Here is a 15,382-nt window from a genome sequence, read left to right as displayed (position 1 = left end):
TCATCAAGTAAAGTTATACCATATCTAATCCCATTGTTTCAGCTTTATCTATTGTCAGTATGAGTTGCTGGGCTGCGGTCTGAACCAGTTGGGGAGAAAGCCATGTTCAGCCAATTGGTCATGCCACATTTTTCTATTTTATCCATTCCACACCTATAGGCAGTCTTGGTTTGCCACTGAGCTGATAAAATAGAACATGGGACATGCAAGTGACGTTTGTCTGAGCCAGGACACTGGAATGAAGAGATGGACCCTCTTTGTTCCCACCTTATTTTGTTACATTGTGTTAATGCCAGAGGTAAATCCCAGGAGGAGATAATTCTTTGTTACTTATTTCTCATTCTTTCTGAAATTTCTGAGGAAATACTTGTATCATCAAGAATTTGGGAGTAATTAGTGGATGAATGGGTAATACGTATTCCAAGGGAAGGAAAAAATTGTAGAAATTTATTAATAAGACTATGGGAGTCTAAAATTAGAACTGGAAAGAGATAGTTGCATTCATTCCCTTTATTTTATAGATGACAGAAACGATAGGGCCAAGAGAAATATACTAACTCGCCTCAAGACACACTTTGCTAAGAACTGCACTTGCGTCTCAACTCTCAGTTGTGGTTTCCTTTTTTTTCTTTCTTTTTTTGAAGACAGTCTCGCTCCTCTGTCACCCATGCTGGTGCAATCCCGGCTCACTGCAACCTCTGCCTCTTGGGTTCAAGTGATTCTCCTGCCTCATTCCCCCGAGTAGCTACAGCCGTGAGCCACCACGCCTAGGTAATTTTCATATTTTTAGTACAGATGAGGTTTCATCATGTTGGCCAGGCTGGTTTCGAACTCCTGCCCTAAAGTGATCCACCCCTCTCTTCGGCCTCTCAAAGTGCTGGGATTACAGGCATGAGCCACCATGCCCACACAGCTATGTTTTTTTTTTTTTTTTTTTAATTACAGCATCACTTTACTACTCTTTCATATATTTTCATTTTGTTTGTTAAAAACAAGCAAAAATAAAAACAGAGCCACAATTCTCATTGAATACACCTTGCAAAACTACACTTGTGTCTTGAGTCTTTGGGGCCAGGGCTAGCTCATCTTTGGTCCATTCCACATGGTCTTGCTCATTTTCAAGTACATAGTGTTACCCGCTTACTTTTCAAAATCCCAACTCTTGTGACAGAGTTTGTATATTTTCTTATGGGAAGCCAAATTTTAGAATATGTTTTCTGATTCTTTGCAAGTAAAATGTGGATCCTGGCATTCAACATGAAACGTGTGTTTTAATTAGGGTGACCATATATAATCCTCCAAACCAGCACATTTTTGAAAGTAAACGAGGATGCCATTAATTATTACAAAAGCACAACAGGTGCAAACCTGAAATATTCCTGACAAACTAGGACACATGGTCTCTCTAGCTTCAGTGCTTCCAACAACCTAATAATAAATATGTTCTGTTACATTCAGGCATTCCTGTCTGCTTTGTAGGTTTTATTTATTTTTGTTTTGTTTTGTTTTACCCTGGTCTAAAAGGCACTATGATATAGTGGAGAGGTAAAAAGAAAAAGAAAAAAAATATGGTGGTCCATGTCCTACTTGCAACTGTAAGGCCTTCAGCAAGTCATTGTCCTCTCCTGGACGCGGTATTTGTATCCATTAAAGGAGAGGGTTGGACTAAAACAACATTAAGCTTTTTTCCATAATGGCCTTGGAATTCCATGCTGTCCATATATATAAATATGCAAGTATTCATATGCATATATAAAACATGCATGCCAACTATAAGAAGAAAATAAAATTTTAATAAGTATGAAATAAGAGAATAGCCACATTTTAAGTCGGGAATGTACTGTTGGTGACGTTAACTTTAAAAAGAAAGCAAAATTGTTTATCTATATTGAAAGTCACACCAGAGACATAATATTATAGCAACTTGGTAGTTCAGTGACAGACAGGAAATGATTTTTCATGTGTGTTTTTCAAGAAACTCTACAGTTTTGGATACTGGTGGCTTTGGTGTTTTAACAGGGTCTCTCATGTGGCAAAGTCACAATAGACGCTGTCTGGTTGCTCTTGGTTACGGGGACTTTTCCTATTTGACTCAGCTTCAATTTTTAGGCAAATTCTCTGGCTTCCTGCGATTGTTTCTTAGTGTCTACAAATCCTTGCAATGTTTTATGTGTCTTCTGAAAGGAAAGACTGGGCAATAAAAGAGAGTTACATAGCCCATGTAACTTTAGAGGTGTGAATTATTAAAAACTTAAAAGGGGTTGGATAAGAAACAGAAACAGAATTCATCATAAATCCTAGATCCTTATCTAGTTTAATAAATCCTCCCTTTTACATTATAAACGATAAGCCTTATCTGCTTTCTGCATGTGTTACAGGCACAATTTGGGGTGGTGTTTTGTCTTTCCATATTGCTTGTCTGAACTCTTAACATTTTCAAACTTCCTCAAGTCATCTGGCTGTGCCAGGGAGACAAACACAGAGGTGGTTTTTTCCCTTCTGTGGTGACGCTGTTGTACGTTTCAGAAGCAGGATTGCTGCTTCATTTGATTCCTGTGACACATTCTTACCCAAGCTGCAATAAAAGGAATAGGTAATGAAAAGAGCTAATTGAGTTATGAGCTTGCTAATGTTCTAGGATTTTTATATACATAATCTCAACTAATCCTCAAAGCAATCTTTAGAAGATAGGTATAATTATTTCCATTACATAGATGAAGAGACTGAGGTTTTGAAAGATCAATCACTCAGCCAGGTTTGCACAGCTAGTAAGTGGCAGAGTCAGAATTCAAACCCGAGTGTATCTGAAATCTAACTCCCACTGGCACATCCATTTACTGTCTTTGGTCTTCATTCTCTCTGAGAGCAGCAAAAAGGGGATGTGTGCTGGGCTCATTCCACAGATAAGGAATTAATGTGGAGAGAGGATCACCGGTGTTACAAAGCCAGGAAGTGGTAGCATGAGCACTTGAACCCCATGTCTTTGGGTTGCTACCTTAGTGTAAAATCTCTAAAGACATAGCTATTAAAAAAATTAAGTTAAATAAAAGTTTAGAGAAACAAAAATTGAAAGCATAATACATTTACAACTGCTGCATTAACCACAAATGCCAGAGGCACATTTAACAATTGCTTCGGCTGGGTGCAGTGGCTCATGGTTGTAATCCTAGCACTTTGGGAGGCTGACATGGGCAGATTACCCGAGGTCAGGAGTTCGAGACCAGCCTGGCCAACATGGTGAAATCCTGTCTCTACTAAAAATACAAAAATTAGCCAGGCGTGGTGGTGCATTGCTGTAATCCCAGCTTCTCGGGGGGCTGAAACAGGGGAATTGCTTGAACCTGAGAGGCAGAGGTTGCGGTGAGCAGAGATTGTGCCACTGTACTCCAGCCTGGGAGACAGGGAAAGACTCTGTCTCTAAAAAAACAAAAAAACAAAAAAACCGAAAAACAATTGCTTCCCCCTACCTCCTGTCTATTTCATATCCCAATCTATATCTGCCGGTCTGAATTTGTGACAATCCCAATACATTAAGATGAATAATAGGAGCCAAACCTCTATGACTCTGTTTTATCATGTGCCACTCTAGATTGACATGCCTGTTTTTCTGATTAAATTCTGGCGTTCCTTAATTACAGGAACTATTTCTTCTAGGTCTTTCCATAAAGTGCTCACTAAAGGTTTGTTGAATCAAAGCAGAGGGTATTTTTACTAAGCCATGTAACAATAACGTTTATTTAGTCTTTAATCTCTAAGATATGCCAGGTATCCTCTAAGTACTTTAGGCATATGAAATAATTGAATCCTAATAACAATACTATGGCATAAGTATTTACCCCAATTTCATAAGCACACAAAATGAGGTGCAAAAAATTCAAGTAGTATATTGGGGTCATATTTTAATAAGGGCCAAGACTAGAATTTGAACCCAGGAAGTACAGTTTATAAAATGAATATTTCAAACTTACTAGTGCTTAGCAGTTCTGTTCAGTAGTATTTTTTATCTATATCTACATCGTAGAAATATTTTAAATACGTTCTAATAGATTTTGCTACTAAATCGATATACTAGAGGAAATACTGTTGTTTGTTTTGTTTTTAAAAAGAACGTCAGGTAAGGTTTTACTTCCAGAATCAAATGGTACTATTAGGGATCACGCCAGAAAAAAAAAATACTGCTTCAACAGATTCTCTGCTGAGCATCTAACAACAAGAGCCAGCATGAGGTGGTACATGCAGCACTAGCTTTGGAGGAAGGCGAAGCTAGGTTTGAGACTGAGCTCTACCATATTTTAGGTCAAATTCCCCAAAAGCAGACCCTCAGACAAGGATTTGTGTGCTCCTTTGGCACAGTGCCAAAGTAAAAGAACAGTTTCACCCAAGTTATGTCCAGGCACACAAACTAAAATCCCCTGTGATTGGGACTCACTCTGCATTAATTATTCTCCATATGCCTTGTTCTTTTTTTCCTGAGGGACTGTCCTCTTTAGATCTCATCATAGTCTCACTTGCCTTGTGGCTTCCAGTTTGTTTGACAAATAGAAGAACAGCACCAGATGGAGATGGGGTAGGGAGAGAAGTCAAGGTTTTCCCATACACTCACCCTGTGGGGTTACAGTGTTGAAGTGGCTCCTTCCCCTACCAATGGCCACAGCTCTGATCCTTCCCTTCTGTTGATAGCTGGTGGTGCTTTACCATTTCTCGTTGATTCCTTTAATCCTGCCCACATCTGGCTGTAAATGGTCCTTTCATTAAACTTCATTTTCTCAAAGCCTTGATTGTATGTCTTCCTGCAAAGGACCCAACTAATACATCCCATATCTATATGGATAGTTTCATTATGGATTTCAACAGAGAGGAGAGCACAGCATATCTATTTTACTATAGCCTTCCCATTTACCTTTTCCTCCTTTCCCTACACGCCACAAATCAAGGAGGGATGGGCTGTCCACTTACATTTATAATATATGTATCTCTTGCATCATATCCTAATTTCATTTCTTATGGTTTAGAATAAAGTTCAATTTTCAATCTTCCACCTTAATGTGCCAATCAGATACTAAATAATTGAGAAAATCCTTTTCTCTCTCAAGAATGTCTCCTCTTAAGACCATAGCCTTGATAGGTCATGAAAAACAAAAATAGGACAATAACTATTTTAAGACTCAAATTAAAGTCATATGTCATTGTTGTGGTTGGTAACTGCCTTTGTTTGTGCTGCCCATTATTGCTCATGACTTCAAGTTACAGAAAACATAATTTACCTGAGAGAAAGGAGTAGAATACATCTATTTAATAATTTAATATTATCTGTACTAATTGGGCTAGAGACAGAAGATTCTTTAGGGATCCACTAACCTCACCTCTTATTTTATAGATACAGACGTGAGTAAAAGAGTAACATTCTTGGGGTAAGCAGAATAATAATCCCCAAAGATGCCCATGCCCTAATCTCTAGAACTTGTGACTATGTTAGGTTACACACCCAAGGTAAATTAATAATTCAGATGGAATTAAAGTAGCAACTTGTATCTACTTCCCTTAAAATGGGAGATTATCCTGGATTGTCTACAGGACCCAGTGTAATCACAAGAGTCCTTAAAAGTAGAAGAGAGGCAGAATAAAGAGTGAGAAAGATGGCACCACGAGAAGGACTTGGTCAGATGTTGCTGACTTTGAAGATGAAGAAACGGACCTGCAAGGCTTCTAGAAACTGAACAAGGCAAGGAAATGGAATGTCCCCCAGGACCTTCAGAACAGAGACTCGCTGACACCATGATTTTAGCCTAGTGATACCCATCTTTGGATTTTTTTTATCTCCTAAATTGTAATTGTTGCCACTATATGGTAATTTGTTACAGTAGCAAAAAGAAACTAATACCATTCCACAACAAATGTCCTTATGTCTTTAGCTCAGAGTTTCAATCCATAATTATCTATTGAGCATCTTCTATGAGCCATGCACTATGCTCAACACTGGCATAGTGTTGTCAACAAGAAATCAGACAGACGTAGTTCCTCCCCTCTTAGGTCTTACAGTCTGGTGGAGGAAGTTAGGGTTAAATAAGCATTAACTTTAAAGTAGGGGAATTGCTACCTACAGGAAGTTCTTTAAGCTATCAGTGACCTAGCAGGCTGAGTGACCAGGACGGACTGGGAACAGTTTCTGGAGGAGCAGCTATTTCATATTGAAAACTGCAGGATGAGCAGTAGTGAATCAACCCTGGGTTTGTGGGTGGGATTGGGAGTTGAAGCATGAGGGACTAAAACAGAAGAAACAGCATGTTCCAGAATAAAAAGGAAAGTCCTAGAGTACTCCCAAACGAAGGTTCTGCATGGCTGGAATGAAGGCGTAAGAGAGAACATGGTGAGTGATGGGGCTGTTGAATGTGAGCAGGGAGATTCGTGTTACAGATTTGTGAACCCTGATCTTGTAGAAACAGAATTTGGTGGTATCGTTTAATGCTAACAGTAAGATAGTTACTAGTATACATATTTAGTCGTTCATATTGTAATTCTATGTATAATAGTAATTAGGTGGTCATGGAAATTGGCAAAAAAATTCAAATAAAGGCTAATGTGACTGGAGCCAAGTGGGAGATGGGACGAGAGAGGGATTAGAGGGGCCTGCAAGACTAGGCAGAGTCTGATGAAGGTGGGAAACTGCTCTACAATCCAGGGGTGTTGAGTAAACACTGAAAACAGGTTCACTTGTGAATGAAATACTGGTGATGGTTCCAAAAGAGGGAACTTCACAAATGAACGACAATGAGAGATTCATAGGTGTTAGTTACATTACCATTTAGATACTACATCTGTTGGTTTAAGTGCATTTCTAAAACAAGTTCAAATGCCAACTTATATAGAAGAATGGGGAGCAGAGTAAATGCATATCAACTTTTGTGTTGTGTTCAATTGCTTTTTTAGTTTGTTTGAGAGAAACACCACGTAGTACTAAGATTAAATTTCCACAACCTACGGATAAGAAAGTTTAAAAGAAGACTGTTTGTTTCCACTATAGTCTTCCCTTTTTCCAAAATTACAATAAATTCCTTAAACCATCCATTTAAATTCACTGTCCCATCCTTTGACTTTAACCAGAGCACAGTTTTTGATATTCTTAAGGGGAATGTGATAAAGGAAGGAAAGTAAATATTTTATCAAGTGTCAGTGAATTTACTGTGTATATAATCCCATTACATTCTCCCAGTAGTCTTGAGAAGTTGAATAATGCTCAAGGTTATCATGCTAAAAAATGGCAAAGCTGTGATTTGAGCCCAGGTTGGTCTCATATCAAAGCCCAAGTTTATTCTATCTTACTATGTTGATTTTCATGCTCTCTGTTCAGCAACAGCAAATAGTGAGAATCAACTTTCTCGCTGTATCTCCAAAGTGTAGGAATGTATCAGGCACAGCCTAGAGCGGGGAAGAAGAATGCTGAACTCCTGAATAAATTCAACCTCTATTTATTGAGCCTCTACTAGGTGTCAAACTCTGTGTTTGTGAATAGCATGATGCAAAAGATAGGGTGCTAGAGATTATGAACTTAGGGTTCAGAAAACTTGGAGGAGAGCAGAAATGGAAACCTCCCGTAGACTAGAAGGTCATCTAAATATCTGGAATTTCTCTCATCACTCATGTTCTTTATGTGGGTAAAACTCACATACCTGAGACTCAGCATATAGGAAAACCCATTGGAAAAGCAGAGCTCAGTATGACTTCAGCTCTAGGGCTGGGATCTCATGAAGACACAAGAGTCCAGTCGTTCTCCAGAAGGAAATTTCCCACGTTTTGTGTCATACTACCAGTGCTTAATGATGAAGACATTGGCATAGATAGCAATAAAAAATACCAAGTTTAGAAACAAAGTTTTTTTCTGGTATATGTTTATTTATTCTTACATGTATTCTGCAACTATGAATGAAGTTCATATGTGTCAGGCACTGTTCTGTGTTCCATGAAAGTGTGAGAAATAAGTTAGACATGGTCCTTCATATCAGACAGCTTACAAAATAGAATAATTAGAGAATGGACAAAATATTATTGTATCAAAAGAAAGTATAGATTCTGATCTTAGAGATGTATGAAGATTGTATGGGTCCTTCTCTGGTTTGGGATGGGTCATGCTTGAAATCAGAATAATGATAGACATAATCTCTGTGTTGGGATCCGTTGGATGTTTTGCCCCTTCGGCTCTGCTCTTCATGCTTTTTAACCATCCTCTTTGCCTTGGGAAGCTGACCAACATGAAACCCATCAAAAGGCATGTGCTCTGGCTTCTGCTTGGATTTAGCCAATGGCAAGCCCCAACAACATTGATGTCTGGGCCCTCTAGGAGCGGCTACTGTTCCTCTCCAGGTGACCTTCTCACGTGGCCCCTTTTGAGGTTCAGTATTTGCTCCCTTCTCTCTCCATTATAGCTTAAGGTGGTAACAGTTCAGTTACTATTTACTAGCTCCAGGTTTTTCCCCTATTCCATGGGTTTCCCCTGTGTCTACCTGCATCTTTTTAAATAGTCCCTTTGTAAATAACTCTTCCTTAAACAGTCTTAATTTGAGTGTATCTTCTGTTTCCTGTTTGGACCCTGACTAAAATAACACCTTTGTTGTATCCCAAGTTTCTATCTTTAATTTACTTATTCTGCTAACATTGATAAATGCCACACCCTCAACCAGCTGTAAAGGAAGGCACACAGATAGATGTAATATAATATTAATACATGCCTAAAAACATAAACACTTTTACATACTCTTAGAACTTATATCTGCCAAAATGTTCAATATACTTACCATTTGATTTGGTAATTACATAAAAATAATTTACACTGCTTGTTACAACATATATTATAATGAGACAGAGAAATCACTGGTTAAATATATTATGGCACATCTAAACAACTGAATGGAGTGCAGATGCCAGAAAGATCTGTGCATAATCATATTGAAAGTCTCCAAGATACATTAAGTGAAAAATCAAAGTACTCAGCAGTACATTGTGTACCTGTTTGTGTAAAAGAAATAATATACATATAATTGAGTCTGTACATAAAGTGTGTGTTATTTTAAAATTTCCTCTTGGATAAACAGGAAAAGAAATTTTGAAATGGATATTCTTGGGGAGAGATGCTAGAGAAAGAAGATTGTTCTCATTCTTTTAACACTCTGTATCTGTTTTGTTTTTTAAAACCATGTGCTTGAATTAATTTTATTAAATATAAAAACATAAACAAATAGAGATGTAATCTTAAACCCCCATTTTGCTTAGCCTAATAGAGGAGGTCTGATTTCCAAAATAGTGGTCATTCAGAGGAAGTAAAAAAACTCCCTAAAACAAATATAGGAAACAACACTAGTACCTTAAACAGCATAACTTGAGAAAGTTGAAATGGGAACATCTTATTCCACTTATTTCACATGAAAAACTATTGAAACTGACTTCAAAAGCCGAACCACACATCCTTGATAGCTACCAGGGGCCTGTTAACTAACCGCTGCTTGTTTCTTATTATTTTAAAAATACAATTATAACTGGAAGTCCCAAAACCATGTAATTGTCAACTAACTTTTGGAAAATGCAAATGGTTCACCCAGAGTTTAAAGGAAGGCCCCTCCTACCTTCTCTGAACTCTGTGGTGGTCTTTGGATGCAAAATGACCTAGTTGGGGCAATCCTCAAAGATGAACCAAAGAAGAAAATTAGCTTTTCAGGAAAGGTTTTTCCGTGGACATCAAAGGTCTCTGAGAGGGGATCTGTATAATACTATTTCTTTTTCCCAGAATGTATTGGCATCCTTCCAAGGTTGTTCACTGAAAATTAGCATCTTCGTGTGTACAGATAGGATTGATATCTGAGCTCAGCAGGGTCAGCCATTTTTGTGCAAAGTATATTAATATGCTGTTCATGCCTCAGGCATTATTTTTATTAGGCCAGCACAGTTTCATATCTCTTCTTCCTATGTCGGCTTTTCACAAATAATCACAACCAACCATAGATAGCAGATATTCCTGAAAGTACATAAAAGAATGGCTTATGCACATATAAAGCCATCCTGAGCTCAGATTTCCTCCAGAAGAATTCAAATCCTAAGCTTTATAATATCTGAGAGAATCTTCTAAGTGCACAAACATATTGCATTAATTGTTTTCCATTCTGTTTGCAAACTGATGCAGCATTTGTTGCTATTGTTACACATATGTGCCATAAAGAGGTTAAACATTCAAGGGAGAAGAAAGTGTTGTATAGATGGTCTTGCCCAATGAACAGGGAATATTACCCTATTAGTATTGCTGCTAACTCAGAATACTAGTCTTTGCTATTTTTGGACATATGATTAGTTGCCATTTACTAAACTTCAGGCAGTCACTAGACTAAATACTTTATATATATTATTGCATTCAAACTTTGTGATAATCCTAAGAAATAAAGATTTTGATTCCCATTTTACAGATGAGAAATGGATGTTCAGGATTATCTGGAATCGCACAGCTAGTAAGTGTTAGAGTCAGTATTCTGACTTCAACATTTATGTCTTCTAAACCCAAGAGTAAGACTAACATCATAGTTTTGTTTGTTTTTTGAGATGGAGTGCAGTGGCATGATCTTGGCTCACTGCAACCTCTGCCTCCTGGGTTCAAGCAATTTTCTGCCTCAGCCTCCCAAGTAGCTGGGATTACAGGCATTCTGCCACCACACTTGGCTAATTTTTGTATTTTTAGTAGAGATCGGGTTTCACTATCTTGGCCAGGCTGGTCTTGAACTCCTGACCTTGTGATCCACCTGCCTCAGCCTCCCAAAGTACTCGGATTACAGGTGTGAGCCACCGTACCCAGCCTTTTTTTTGTTTTGTTTTTTAATACTTTAAGTTCTGGGATACATGTGCAGAATGTGCAGGTTTGTTTGTTACATAGGTATACACTTGCCATGGTGGTTTGCTGCACCCATCAACCCGTCATCTACATTAGGCATTTCTCCTAATGCTATCCCTCCTCTAGCCCCCCACGCCTCAACAGGCTCCAGTGTGTGATGTTCCCCTCCCCGTGTCCATGCATTCTCATTGTTCAGCTCCCACTTACGAGAACATGCGGTGTTTGGTTTTCTGTTCCTATGTTAGTTTGCTGAGAATAATGGTTTCCAGCTTCATCTATTTCTCTGCAAAGGACATGAACTCATGCTTTTTATGGCTGGATAGTATACCCTGGTGTATACGTGCCACATTTTCTTTATCCAGTCTATTATTGATGGGCATTTGGGTTGATTCCAAGTCTTTGCTATTGTGAACAGTGCTGCAATAAACATACGTGTGCATGTGTCTTTATAGTAGAATGATTTATAATCCTTTGGGTATATACCCAATAATAGGATTGGTGGGTCAAATGGTATTTCTGGTTCTAGATCCTTGAGGAAACGTTTTCCACAGTGGATGAACTAATTTACACTCCCACCAACAGTATAAAAGCATTCCGATTTCTCCAATATCTCTCAGCATCTGTTATTTCCTGACTTTTTAAATGATCGCCATTCTAACTGGCATGAAATGGTATCTCATTGTGGTTTTGATTTGTATTTTTCTAATGACCAGTGATGATGAGGTTTTTTCATATGTTTGTTGGCTGCATAAATATCTTCTTTTGAGAAGTGTCTGTTAATATCCTTGGCCCACTTTTTGATGGAGTTGTTTTTTCTTGTAAATTTATTTAAGTTCCTTGTAGATTCTAGATATTAGCCCTTTGTCAGATGGATAGATTGCAAAATTTTTCTCCCATTCTGTAGGTTGCCTCCTCACTCTGATGATAGTTTCTTTTCCTGTGCAGAAACTCTTTAGTTTAATTAGATCCCATTTGTCAATTTTGGCTGTTGTTGCCACTACTTCTGGTGTTATAGTCATGAAGTCTTTGCCCATAATATGTCTTTAGTGGTATTGTGTAGCTTTTCTTCTAGGGTTTTTGTTTTGTTCTGTTTTGTTTTGTTTTGTTTTGAGATGGTCTCACTCCGTCGCCCAGGCTGGAGGGCAGTGGCACAATCTTGGCTCATTGCAAGCTCCACCTCTCTTCTAGGGTTTTTATTACCAAAGCAGTCACTTAAAAAAAAATTCTCTGAAGAAAGTGAATTACTAAAAAGCCCTAGTAACTTGCCTGTGGCTGAAATAAGCCAGCAGTTACAAGCCCAGTGTAAAAGACCAGAGTTAGAAAGTGCTACTCAGCCCTTATGCCCTCCCCATCCCCATTTGCAGCTTGAAAAGACCCTCTGTGGGTTTTCCTTTCCAAAACTTTACTTAGAAAGGCTTTCATTCTACCATATTTGCACAGCATACTACAGCGTAAAAAAGAGATGAAAAAATTCGAGAGAGCACATCACAAAAAGTCCCTCTCTGAATTACTTTAAAATGCAAACAGTGGTCAGGAAGACCTTTGCTTTTGTTTTGGTTTGGTTTTATTTTGAGATGGAGTCTCCCTCTGTCGCCCAGGCTGGGGTGCAGTGACGCGATCTCGGCTCACTGCAACCTCCGCCTCCTGGGTTCACGCCATTCTCCTGCCTCAGCCTCCCAGGCAGCTGGGACTACAGGTGCCCTCCACTGCGCCCGGCTGATTTTTTGTATTTTTAGTAGAGACGGGGTTTCACCGTGTTAGCCAGGATGGTCTCGAGATCTCCTGACCTCGTGATCTGATAGCCTGGGCCTCCCAACGTTCTGGGATTACAGGTGTGAGCCACCACGCTGGGCGGAAGACCTTTGTTTATGGGAGAACAAGATTTCCTTTCTCCACAGAAATGGTCCTCATTCCCCCTCTTATAAAGGGATGGGCAATAATCGTAACAACTCCTTAGGCTGAGTACAAAACCATGGCCTGTAGAATTTCCAGTGGGCCTTTAATGAACACATGAATTGAACCAATGATCACACTGATTGGGTGATTGTCTGTCTTCCTTTTGGCGATGTGACTGTCCTCTCAGTACACTGTGTGGATCTGTCACCATATACCTTTGCACTCAGAGTCACTACCAGAGTGAACACTTCGTAATGCACAAAACCCATAGAATAACAAAGCTTGAAGGGGTTACATAGGTCTTTAATTTCAACTTCTCCAATTATTTCTGCATTAGCAACCCACCCCTCAACTTATATTTTACAGATAAGGGTGATGTGACTATTGACTCGCCAATAAATAAGTTAGAACTCTAAACCAGATTCATGAATTTCCAATACTCTGCTCTTTGCACAAAATAAGATGACCTCAAATTGAGTCCTGACTAAACTCTTGACAGTGAGTAATTCAAACTCTGAAAGCCTCAATTTTCCCATCTGTAAAATGGGGGAGAATAATGGTATTTACCTCACAGGTTTTTTTGTGAAGCTTAAATGAAATTATACCTGTGAAGAGCTAAGTGCAATGTTTGCTACACAATAAGTGTCAAATTAATTTTAGTTATTTTTATTAATGCACTATTTTCCAAATTAAGGTCTCGTTGTCTAAGATGTGACATTAAGTTACATTTATTTCTACAAATTTTCACTGCAAGTTGAATTAAGGTCAAGTAAAACTTAATAGAAATCAATAAATAATTATTCCTTCCATTTATCCTCCTTGTGAACTAATTATTAAATTTAACATAATCAAAAAAAGAATTGTGGATAACCAGGATAGAGGTTTGCACTAAGATGTAGGGGAATGGGAAAATATTCTGGAAATGATTTTGTCCTTCACGTTACTTACTATGCTCTTTCAGCTTCATGTTCCTTGCCAGTCATCAGCATCACAATTTGCTAACTGATTTACTTAAGTCAGAAACACAATTCTCTTTTCATGACACTATCTTATTTGGTAATTAACTTCTACTTGTTCTTCGAGACTCCGCCCAGGTTCTACCACCTGCCAGGTGGCTTCCTCTGTGTCCAACATCACCCTATTCTATTTCCCTCATCTCATTACCTTGAATTCTACATACTTCTATGATCGTATGTTATTGTGAATATTTTGCTTGTCTCTTTCCTCCTGTAATTGTCATTTTCTTGGCCAGAGGGTTGATGTGTTCTTCTTATTAGTACGTCCATGTCTACCCCAATACCCGACAGATAGGGTGCACTCGACAGATTTAACAAATGCAAACCTACCTGACTCTTGTGACTGAGAATCATTCACTGCCACACGATATTTCATTTGGTTTATGTACTTCAGAGATGGAACTCTGTAGAAAGCTCCATGTGCTCTTAGTGGAAGAACAGGTTTTTATAACCATAAAACTGGGTGTGTACAACCACAACTCCAGAGACTTTTAATCTGGTTTGGAATATGATGTAACACTGGCATCACTCTACATCTTTTCTTTCAAAGAATACATTACCCCTTTAGATATGGTTTCCATCTGAGACAATTAGAGTCCAACAGAGTGTGATACTCTAAAATAATGTCTATCCCTCCATCACAGAGTCATCAGTGGGATTTTTGAAATCGTCATGTAAAATACAGGATGGACAATTGTTAAGTATTTTTGCACATATTATCTCAGAATTTTAAGTAAGGGCCAGGGTAGTAATTGTCTTTAATATAAGACATGCCTTCCCATGATCATCGTTTTATGGAAAGTTATTAATGGATGGAACCACATTTTCTTTTTTTTTTTTTTTTTTTTTTTGAGACGGAGTCTTGCTCTGCCGCCCAGGCTGGAGTGCAGTGGCCGGATCTCAGCTCACTGCAAGCTCCGCCTCCCGGGTTCACGCCATTCTCCTGCCTCAGCCTCCCGAGTAGTTGGGACTACAGGCGCCCACCACCGCGCCCGGCTAGTTTTTTTGTATTTTTTTAGTAGAGATGGGGTTTCACCATGTTAGCCAGGATGGTCTCGATCTCCTGACCTCGTGATCCGCCCGTCTCGGCCTCCCAAAGTGCTGGGATTACAGGCTTGAGCCATCGCGCCCGGCCCACATTTTCTTAAAAATGTTCAAAACAATATGTGTCAAGTGTTATTCTAAGCTCATTGCATGCATTGACTCATTTAATCCTCCCAACAATGTCAGCGAGATGACTGCTGTTATGACCTCCATCTTAGTGATGAAAACTGAGGCATGTGTAAGATATGCAACCTGATTATATTCACATGATGAGTCAGTAGTAGAACCAGGATTCAAACTTCAGAGCAAGTCACTGCAAAGTAGTAACACACTTTTAGTAGAGATGGGGTTTCACCATATTGGCCAGGCTGGTCTTGAACTCCTGACCTCAAGTGATCTTCCCACCTCAGCCTCCCACAGTGCTGGGATTACAGGCATGAATCACCATACCTGGCCACACCAACACACTTTTATACTGTGGACTAAAGTATATTTTTAATTTAAAAACATTTGTTATATTATAAACATTGAAATATTAGTGATATACTATTAAATATTGAAA

The 15,382-nt window shown here is 38.8% G+C and overlaps 1 protein-coding gene and 1 long non-coding RNA gene across 2 annotated transcripts in view; one reads left to right on the top strand and one right to left on the bottom strand.

Annotated features, from left to right (window-relative positions):
- The window catches only part of COLEC10 (collectin subfamily member 10), a 145,484-nt gene that overhangs the window by 62,134 nt on the left and 67,968 nt on the right, over positions 1–15,382 (bottom strand). The gene's annotated exons all lie outside the window — the stretch shown is intronic.
- LOC144330629 (uncharacterized) overlaps positions 6,251–15,382 on the top strand; it is a 60,807-nt gene continuing 51,675 nt past the window's right edge. The window contains exon 1 of the long non-coding RNA XR_013396957.1: positions 6,251–6,367. This is a non-coding gene — a long non-coding RNA (uncharacterized LOC144330629). The remainder of the gene's footprint in view (positions 6,368–15,382) is intronic.

This window comes from Macaca mulatta, chromosome 8, assembly GCF_049350105.2.
Source record: "Macaca mulatta isolate MMU2019108-1 chromosome 8, T2T-MMU8v2.0, whole genome shotgun sequence".
Taxonomy (NCBI): Eukaryota; Metazoa; Chordata; class Mammalia; order Primates; family Cercopithecidae; genus Macaca; species Macaca mulatta.
The sequence above is the reverse complement of the archived record's forward strand: the minus strand, read 5'-3'. Positions and strand labels throughout refer to the sequence as shown.